Raw genomic sequence first — 10,819 nt, 5'->3', positions numbered from 1 at the left:
CATAAGTGCCTGCTCCACTCACTTTTCTGAATTAAAAATTCACCCCATACACCGGAGCATACTCAATGTCTCAATCGTTTCTATGTTATATGTTTGTGATGAGAATATTGGCTATTAAGCTTAACTGCTGGTCAAAATTACTTCGCGATGGTGGTGAACGATCGGCGATCTCAAGAAGTGGGTGAGAGAGGGATCTAGAAATGACTTTGGGTTTGAAACGAATATTTTTGTGTTCGTGGATAGCTCACACGGTAGAGCCACGCTCTCACCTGCCAGGCGGAGTTGTCGTACCAATAAGGTCGCAGGTTCAAACCCCACCACCGCCGCGAAAAAATTTTTTATTCTCTATTGTCTTCTGGCACTTTTCTACTCACTTCATATCTTGTTATAGACCCAGCTATCACTCGGCTGTTTACTCGCCCTCTCTCACCGCCCCTCCCCACTTTCTCTCTCTCTCTCTCTCTCTCTCTCTCTCTCTCTCTCTCTCGCTCTCTCTCTCTCTTTGTTTCTTTCTTTGTCCCCACCCTCTCTCTCTCTTTCTCCTTTTCCCACCCCCCCCCTTCTCTCTCTCTAACTCCCCCTCTCTACCGGGTCGCCTCAAACCAACCCCCCCCCCCCCTTTTTTTTTTTTTTTTTTTTTTTTTTTTTATTTATTTATTTATTTATTTATTTTTAATTTTTTTTATTTTTTTTCTTCTCTCTCTCTCTCTCCCTTCTCTCCCCTCTTTTCTGTCTATCTACCTATCTATCTGTCTATCCATCTATCTATTTATCGGTGTATTCCACTTTACTATCGCATCGTTCCTTCGCGAAGATTCGACCTTCGCTCATCCAACAACCCCCCCCCCCCCACCTCCGCCGTGACCCTTTCACCTCGCCCCCTCCACCGTCCCCTACTAATCCACTACAGCGTTCTATACTACTACTACTACTACTACTACTACTACTACTGCTACTACTACTACTACTACCACTACTACTACTACAACTACTCCTACTACTACTACTACTACTACTACTACTGCTACTACTACTACTACTACTACTACTACTACTACTACTACTACTACTACTACTACTACTACTAACTACTACTACTACTACTACTACCGATATGTCTTTTATCTTCCATTACAGTCTGGAAAGTTCTGTTCCCTGACGCTGACCTTTGCTTATCAATTAGATCAGCCCCCTGGGGCACCCTATCCTCTACCCACGCCACGCTAACATTTCATTCATACTGCAACCACCATTGAGTACAGACGATACAAGTTATTTTTCATTATATTTTATTTGTTTTCCACGTTTATTTGTGTATTGTTGTGCTGACGAAGGGTTTGTACCCGAAACGTCCCTTGTCTGTTTTGTTCCCATACGAAGCCTTTCCATTTTCACTCTTTCGTTAGTATTTTACGATCACCGGCTTCAGGCAGCCCTTACCGTTTTCTACTTTTCCGTTTTGATTCATTTGAGTTTTTTCGTTGATTCACTTGAATTATACTTCTGCTGCCATACCGTGTTTTTGGACCGTCCCCATCAGTGTTTCCTAGTACTTTACGTAGGTATAGTGTTTATTTCTGTTTTATTTGTACTGATATATGTTGCATTTTTAAAAATATACTTTTCAGTTTATCAATTTAGTTTTATCCAACATTGCACTATCATCACCTTTTCATTACTCTCATATTTATATATTTATTTACACTCTTCTCCCCTACCAGTCTACATCTTTTAGCACACTAAACCCCCCCCCCCCCCCTCCTTACCATTTACATCTCAGCATTATTTTTCACCACACCCACGTTTTCAAACACTACCTCCCCTCTTGCCACACCTCTCAGTCTATCCCTCCCTTCCTTTCTCTCATTCACTCGCCTCTCCAGTTTACCTATACTTATTGATTACCTTACTCATCCTTTTAGCCTTTCGCCCTCTTTCCCTATTTTCACCATGCCTCATACATCTCCCAAGCAACTCTTGCGCTCTTCCTTACGGGACATTCGTACGTTTCTTTCCTCTTTCCCTATCCACCTATCTCAAGTAGGCTACACTCTCGCCCACGCCACCCTCTATAAAACTCGAGCTAGCAGCCACTTGAATTTCTTATTGTACTGCCTTAGGAAACGCACGGCCCCTAAAGGATTCGTTTCACATTTCCACCCTTCTTTAGGCTCTCTAACCTCATCCCAGTTCTCCCAGTTTCTGGAGTTAGAATCCAAGTGTGCTATGCAACGACTTAGACTTACTACAGACATCCTTCGCAAACAGATATCCAAATTAACACACACCATCGACACATCCTCCACATGCTTGAGGCATCGTACTTATCATAATCATACACTTTATAAAGTCATTAGGTTATTCATACATTTATGTAATCAACATTACCATGCATGCTTAAATAATGTCAAAACCAGTAAATTAGATGCTCTCTTTCCAAACAGAATTACACATCTTGACAATAACCTCCCTTCTCATTCGGCAACACTCCCATCGGTGGATTCACCCATTGAACCTTCCTCTGGCCCCACTGCTCTTAATGGCACCCATAACCAACCAGTCACCATTGGTGGTTTGGGAGTCCCTCCAACAGCCGGGGACCAGTCTGGAAGCGATCAATTCACCCCACCCACCAGCGAACCCACCCACGTGATGGACAATGTAGGAGCTATCCCCCCCAGTAGGAACCACAACAACCACCGGCTGGTGGTTTCTGTCCCCCCGACCATCCAGTTGAGCAGTGCAGAGGAATCGGTCTTAAGGAAAGGTCTCAAGTTCATCCCACTGCGAAGAACGTCCGACCAGTCCCGCATTGAGTCGGATGTACGTCGCTTCATGCGTATTTTACGCTTGAAGTATCACTTCAAAGATGATGAACGTGACCATGACTATGACCGCGACCCTGAGGATCCGTTTGCCGCTTTCTCAAGACGTAAAAGAAACTGGACTCCCAGTCCTGGCAAGTCCCCTACACTTGACCTGTTTATCCAGACTTGTCTTAGACAGATAGAGGCACTGCGACCCACACCTATCAAGAGGTCTAACCTCACCCGTCTTGAATGGGCTGCCGTACGATCACTTAGATCACGTCGTGATATAGTGATCAAAGCGGCTGATAAAGGAGGGGCCGTAGTTGTTTGGGACGCTGAGCTCTATAGAGCTGAGGGCCACAGGCAATTGAGTGACCAGATATTTTATGAGAAAGTGACTTCGGACCCAACACTTGCTAACAACACTAGAGTCCACCAGACAATCCAGTCTTTGGTATCGCAGGGAGAATTACCTGGTAGAGCAGAGGTCCTTAAACACGACCCCAGCGACCTAGGTAATCCATGTTTTTACATGCTCCCTAAGATACACAAGATCAGGGAAGTGTCTGACACTCCACCTGGAAGGCCGATTGTGTCGGCTATTTCGTGCCCCACTGAGAAGGTATCACAGTTCCTCGATGCGGTATTTCAACGTATAGTTCCCACCCTGCCATCGTATATCAAGGACACTAACCATGCTCTTGGTGTCATTGACGAAATTCGATTCCAGGATGAACGTCCACGGCTGATTTTCACCATGGATGTGAAGGCACTGTACACATCCATACCGCATCCTGACGGACTGCGTGCCATCAGGCATTTCGTCGACCGTCATCCATTACCAGGGATTTCCAGCAACAGCATTGTGAGGCTCACCGAACTTGTGCTCACACTCAACACTTTTGAGTTCAATGATGTATTTTTCCATCAGATCTCAGGTGTTGCGATGGGCACCAAGATGGGTCCCTCATATGCTAACCTCTTCATGGGCTACCTTGAGGAAACCTTCTTCCATCAGTACAGTGGACCTGCCCCCGAGCTGTTCAAAAGGTACATTGACGACTGTTTCGGCATTACGTCATTGACCCACAGCCAGTTGAAAGGGTTCATCCTAGCGATGGACTCCTTCCACCCGTCCATTAAGTACACTTATGAGATTTCAACCTCTGAGGTGAACTTTTTGGACATCAAGGCTGTATTGACCAGCACGGGAGTACGGACCACTGTACACTACAAGGAAACGGACAGTCACAGCTACCTGCTCTATCGGTCATCCCATCCGGTGAAGTGCAAAGACTCCATCCCATTCAGTCAGATACTCCGCTTGCGGAGACTCTGTCTGGAAGATGATGAATTTGCGCTTCAACGTGATCGCATGCTCGATTTTTTTAGGGCACGGGAATATCCCGAAAGGGTTTTGCTTAAGGCTGTCCGGAAAGCCAGCCTCGTGTCGAGAGAAGCAGCAATGAGGCCTCGCAATGCCAGGAAGCAGGAGACACAGCGTCCCATTTTAGTCCTCACGCATCACCCCCATGCCGATCAAGTGAGGAACATCCTATTGCAGAACTATGGGATCCTCCAGGCGGGCGAAGACACCCACAAAGTTTTCTCAGAACCCCCGTTGGTAGCATATCGACGGGATCGTAACCTGAGGGATCTCCTTGTCAGAAGCCGCCTGGAACCCATACCTAGGGATGGACCTAAGGCCAGATCGTGTATGCGACCCCGATGCAAGACTTGTGGGCACCTGTGGGAGTATGACAGAGTCAGCTTTCCAGACAAGATTTGGGACATCAGGCGGCCGTTTACTTGCACTGACCGTAATCTAGTCTATGCGATTACGTGCTCCCTGTGTGGGATTGCTTACGTTGGTGAGACCGGAAAAAGGCTGGGTGACAGATTCGTGCAGCACTTGCGTGACATATCGAACTGTGCAGACACAGCAGTGGCCAGACACTTCAATCTGCCAGACCACTGCGATGTACAGTGTGTGCGTGTGTGTGTGCTCAGTTTTTGCCATTCGGACACTTCCGCCCGTCGACGTAGGGAAACTCACCTGATCAAGTTGTTGGGAACGCTGACTCCACGCGGACTCAACACCAGGATTGACCACCACTAGATGTCAACGTCACCCATATTCATCACCACTGCTGCTCTCACTTCTGCCACTTCAGCTACTGCTGCTACTACTACTACTACTACTACTACTACTACTACTACTACTACTACTACTACTACTACTACTACTACTACTACTACTACTACTACTACTACTACTACTACTACTACTACTACTGCTACTACTACTACTACTACTACTACTACTACTACTACTACTACTACTACTACTACTACTACTGCTGCTGCTACTACTACTACTACTACTACTATTACTACTACTACTACTACTACTACCACTACTACTACTACTACTACTGTTCATACTACTAAAAGTACAACTCTACCTACCTACCTACTATCTATCTATCTATCTATCTATCTATCTATCTATCTATCTATCTATCTATCTATCTATCTATCTATCTATCTACTATATATCTATCTATATATCTACTGATTATCCACCGATTCATAGTCATCTACCTTCCTAGCTATCTCTCATTGTGTCCAATCATCCACTTTTTTACCCATTAATATACATATAGACCCAGCTATCACTCGGCTGTTTACTCGCCCTCTCTCACCGCCCCTCCCCACTTTCTCTCTCTCTCTCTCTCTCTCTCTCTCTCTCTCTCTCTCTCTCTCGCTCTCTCTCTCTCTTTGTTTCTTTCTTTGTCCCCACCTCTCTCTCTCTTTCTCCTTTTCCCACCCCCCCCCCCCCCTTCTCTCTCTCTAACTCCCCCTCTCTACCGGGTCGCCTCAAACCAACCCCCCCCCCCTTTTTTTTTTTTTTTTTTATTTATTTATTTATTTATTTATTTATTTTTAATTTTTTTTATTTTTTTTCTTCTCTCTCTCTCTCCCTTCTCTCCCCTCTTTTCTGTCTATCTACCTATCTATCTGTCTATCCATCTATCTATTTATCGGTGTATTCCACTTTACTATCGCATCGTTCCTTCGCGAAGATTCGACCTTCGCTCATCCAACAACCCCCCCCCCCCCACCTCCGCCGTGACCCTTTCACCTCGCCCCCTCCACCGTCCCCTACTAATCCACTACAGCGTTCTATACTACTACTACTACTACTAGCTACTACTACTACTACTACCACTACTACTACTACAACTACTCCTACTACTACTACTACTACTACTACTACTACTGCTACTACTACTACTACTACTACTACTACTACTACTACTACTACTACTACTACTACTACTACTACTACTACTACCGATATGTCTTTTATCTTCCATTACAGTCTGGAAAGTTCTGTTCCCTGACGCTGACCTTTGCTTATCAATTAGATCAGCCCCCTGGGGCACCCTATCCTCTACCCACGCCACGCTAACATTTCATTCATACTGCAACCACCATTGAGTACAGACGATACAAGTTATTTTTCATTATATTTTATTTGTTTTCCACGTTTATTTGTGTATTGTTGTGCTGACGAAGGGTTTGTACCCGAAACGTCCCTTGTCTGTTTTGTTCCCATACGAAGACTGCTGAAGCGTATTGTGGGCATATCTAAAAAATTATAAAACTATTTTTACAGACTTTTATAGGAGTAACTTGTTAAATTTTATATTTCAGGCTAATCCCATCATCCGTTGACTCCAATTAATGCGAAGAACATCTGCTAGGTCGTAATTCTCAGTCCTTTTTCACGTTCGACTTTCATTGCGAGGATAATAATTTATTCTACGCAATGCTAGCATATCCACAACAAAAATTGATGACGTAATTTTGAATCTCTCTTGATACTTCGCGAAGTCCCATGCTTGAGAGCTTGTTTTTTTTGCCAAGATGAGTTTCATCTAAATCGATCTATAATTATTTGAAGGACGATTTTTCTGACCAAACTTTAAAAATATGGGTTTTTTTTTTACCAGAGTAAGACAGTAGTTTGGGTATGTAATCATTATAGTCAGTTGTCCTATACGTCGTGTTCAAAATAATTCAATATTCATCGAACATTAAAAAAAACCCCCCAGCAAACTTAGAACCTTAGAATTTAGGCCAGAGATCCCCTTGTAAAAAAATGACCTTTTATTTAGCGCAATATCCACTAAACGTGCCCAAAGCGCTTTACAAGGGGTAGAACGCTTAGAGCACGTTTAACGGATATTGCCCTATATAAAAGCTCAAGTTTTTGGGGGTTTTGAAACGTTGTGTTACAGATATGACACTGAGTTACGATCCTTACCAGTTATTGATTTTAATATAGCTGTTATCAGCGAAATCCTTTCCTACAGTTTTAAAATTAATGAAAACATATTTTTTTTATTCAGACAAATTGATTCAGAAGGTCATGCAAACATTTGCAGCTGTGCATTGAGGGACAGCTAAGAAAAACACGCGCCACTTATTAAAAATCTGACTATAGTTCATCTCACGTCATAGAATCTAGGATCAACCCCGGCTTATTGACCCGTATGGCTTTTAGAACTTGATTCAAGAACTGTAAATCATAACAAACAGTTTATCTCGTCTTACCAAAGCTTTGATTCTAATTTGTCCAGATCAAAATCTCTAGTCTTAGTTATAACAATCTTGTTTCCAAGACAAAGTCAATTAATTTAATCCTAACTTCAATTGCCCCAAAATATAGTGAACTAAAAGCATGTATGTCGCTCCCATTTGCGGTACTGGTTAATGATAAATGAAGACGTGTATAGAGAGTTCGAAGTTGACGTCACTTAGGTCTTTTTTATTGTTTTTTGCCATCCGCGTTTATGAGTACTTCTCACTAAACTGTATTAACTAGACTATAAACTATCATGGTTAAACACAGTTTTGTGTGTTGGTCCGTTATGCTTCCGGATGGCAATGTTGTGAGCTCCTTAACCAAGCGCATACTATCTACAAACCAGGAGGTGTGAGCGATGTGTTGGTCGTGTGCCCACCAAACTGTGCGTGATATTATTATCGTTATTATTATGTAGTCTCCTAACCATAACCATAACCATAACGATTTTGTATCTAAGTCTCTCTGCCCTCCAAACGATACAAGATATTATAGTATCCATAACACAACCATCGATTTTATGAGAACTCTTTTTCACAACATATGTCACCTATAACTTCAAAACGGTATTATATCTGAATTAACCAAATAGCAAAATTATTTAACATTAAAGCGATTGGTCATTACATGTGAAATTATAGACTTTGTCAATTTAACAGATTTTGATCATTATCTTTAATAAACACACAAAAACTCAACACATTCTAAAGTTTTGTCAGTTTAACAAATGTTAATCATTCTCTTTTATAAAACACAAAATCTCAACACAAGTTTTATATATTTTGTGCATAAAATCAATTTTGAACATATTCATTCAACCAGCCCGACATGACACAGTTTAGAAGAAATAAGTAACAGATTTTCATGACTTTCAAACAGGATGTTTTTCTTCGCTTGAACGATTGTCCTTGTGTTCCCTTTCTCTTATGTAAAGGTTCAAAATCTTCACTTGATATTAATAGTAATGCCATAAATCTATTGATTAAAGATTACAATAATAATACACGTGATATTATATATATATATATATATATATATATATATATATATATAATATGTGTGTGTGTGTGTGTGTGTGTGTGTGTGTCTGCTTTGCACTTTTAAAGATATATGTTTGTACACCACATATACATGAGTACATTTAGGTTGAAATACTATATTTACCACGTTGTTAAATTGAATTCGTATCACTTTTCCATCAAACTTGTCTTATTGTAATATATTAGAAGAAATAAGTAACACATTTTCATGACCTTCAAACAGGGTGTTTTTCTTCGCTTGAACGATTGTCCTTGTGTTCCCTATCTCTTATGTAAAGATTCAAAATCTTCACTCCTCACGGATTCTTTGTATAATAATTCTATTCATTTCAAAAAGGGAATGAGATTAGCGGAAGAGTAGCCTCCCTTGATTGGACGTCACCGGCGGTAAAGTTATTAGAGAGAGAGAACGTTATGTTGGTTGTGCGCATGCCTCTCTAGTCCTCGCTTCCGGAGACACTTCACCGAAAGCGAGGAGGAGAGAGACGCATGTGCAAAAGCATGTTGACGTTCTCTCTGTAAGGTGATGTCCAATCAAGGGACGCTACTCTTCCGCTAATCTCATTCCCTATAGATAATTCTGGTAAATCGTCGGAACATGCCAATACCAGTGTTAGAATAATGTACAATAATGTCATAAAATGATAAATCTGCTCTTTCTTGGGTCGTCATGGTTTTGATTAAGAATTTTGAACTGAAACCAACAACAAGCTGGCGTGGGCTGAATGAGAAAACAAAAACAAACAAAACAAAACAAACAAAAAAAAACCCCAAACTAATACATAAATAGAATGGACAACATAAAATAACAAGAATCATATGGCGCATAAAACAACGAGAGTTATTCCGTTGCCCCACGCGTTAAACGTAAATCAAATTTGTCTAAGTGTTACAAACAGTCATGGGATAAGTTGGCCTGGGATTTTGTATATAATTTTATTCCTAATGGAATAATCCAGTAGTGACGAATAAGTTCGAAAAGGTTTTTATCAGCACCGACGAACAGGCCCTGTGTTCGTCAGTACTAATCAATTTCCGCTGGCACCTCTTATTTAGTACTGACTTACAGGCGCTGGCACCTATTGGTAAGTACTGACCAATAGCCCTAGCCTAGAGAAAAATACTAAAGATTTCAACAGAGGAAGCTCTTTATTTTATTTCATTTCACAATTTTTAATAATAATAATAATAATAATAATAATAATAATAATAATAATAATAATAATAATAATATAATAATAATAATAATAATAGTAATTATAATAATAATAGTAATATAATAATAATAATATTAATAATAATAATAATAATAATAAAATAATAATTAATAATAATATAATAATAATATATAATAATAATAATAATAATAATAATAATAATAATAATAATAATAATAATAATAATAATAATAATAATAATAATAATTTTTATTAGGCCCAATGCAACATTCCTTTTTACTGTATATATGCAGCCACTTTCTAGTGTGATATCCAGATTCAATCTGAGTTATCATTTTTATGCAGCTGGTACGCAAATTTTTGATTCAGTACCCCTGAGTAATTTACAATTCTTAATACAACGAATTTCGAGCTGTTTTAATGAGATTAAATCCTGGATGTACCACAATAAGTTAAAATTAAATGATAGTAAAACTGAGATCCTTGAACAGGCAAATAAATCACCTAATACTCTCGGAAATAGCTCAATAGAATTTTCAAATAAAGCAAAAAACCTCGGCGTCATCATTGATGAAGATCTTTCCATGACAAGCCACGTGAATAACACCATACAATCTATGTACATAGAAATGAAAAAAAAAAAAGCAAAATTCGTCATTTGATACCGGCGCATGAAGCAGAACTTTTAATTAATTCCCTTGTTTTATCTAAATTGGACTATTATAACTCCCTTTGGGCGAATTTAACTAAAGACAAAATGAGTCAAATTCAGTTTGCTCAAAAAAAACCAGCCAGACTCATTGCGCGCAATAACAAAAAACACCCGTCAGCAACTCTCCTTCTCCGTGAGTTGCATTGGCTTCCAGTTTGAAAAAAGAGTTGCCTATAAGATTGGTACTGTTGTCTACAAAACTTTGAGCACTAACAGTCCCTCCTATATTAAAGACCTTCTAAACATATATGTCCACAATAGAAACTTGAAGTCAAGCAATGACCAATCAATCCTTGTCAAACCTAAGCCATTGTGTAAAATAGGTGAACAATCTTTTCAATTTTCATGTTGGTTGTGCGCATGCGTCTCTCGTCCTCGCTTCCGGTGAAATCGGCTTGAGACACTTCAAAACGAAATTGGCGTTC

This window comes from Berghia stephanieae, chromosome 10 (assembly GCF_034508935.2).
Source record: "Berghia stephanieae isolate SIO BIC M18660-M18661 chromosome 10, UCSD_Bste_1.3, whole genome shotgun sequence".
NCBI classification, from domain to species: Eukaryota; Metazoa; Mollusca; class Gastropoda; order Nudibranchia; family Aeolidiidae; genus Berghia; species Berghia stephanieae.
Note: the sequence above shows the minus strand (reverse complement) of the source record.